Raw genomic sequence first — 317 nt, forward strand, 5'->3', positions numbered from 1 at the left:
ATAATTGCTGCATCTGTGGTTTGTAGGAATGAGGCTAGATAAACTTTTTTGAAACACAGCAGGCCAGCTGCTAAATCACTGTAGTTTGTCAATGAGAGGTCATTCAAGGGAAGAAAAGCATAAGTTGGAGAATTAAATGAAATAAGACAAATGCAAGTAATTCACTGAGAGAAGAATTAAAGTCTGTTAAAATCAGACGAGAAACATTAAGATTGAAATATATCAACACTTGCCTTGTGAAAGAATGCCACGTATCTCACCTATGAAGAACTTTTGCACTTCTTGATGCATACCCTGGAGTTTCAAAACGGTCCTGA

The sequence above is a fragment of the Merops nubicus genome, unplaced genomic scaffold, assembly GCF_000691845.1.
Source record: "Merops nubicus isolate BGI_N331 unplaced genomic scaffold, ASM69184v1 scaffold14260, whole genome shotgun sequence".
NCBI lineage: Eukaryota > Metazoa > Chordata > Aves > Coraciiformes > Meropidae > Merops > Merops nubicus.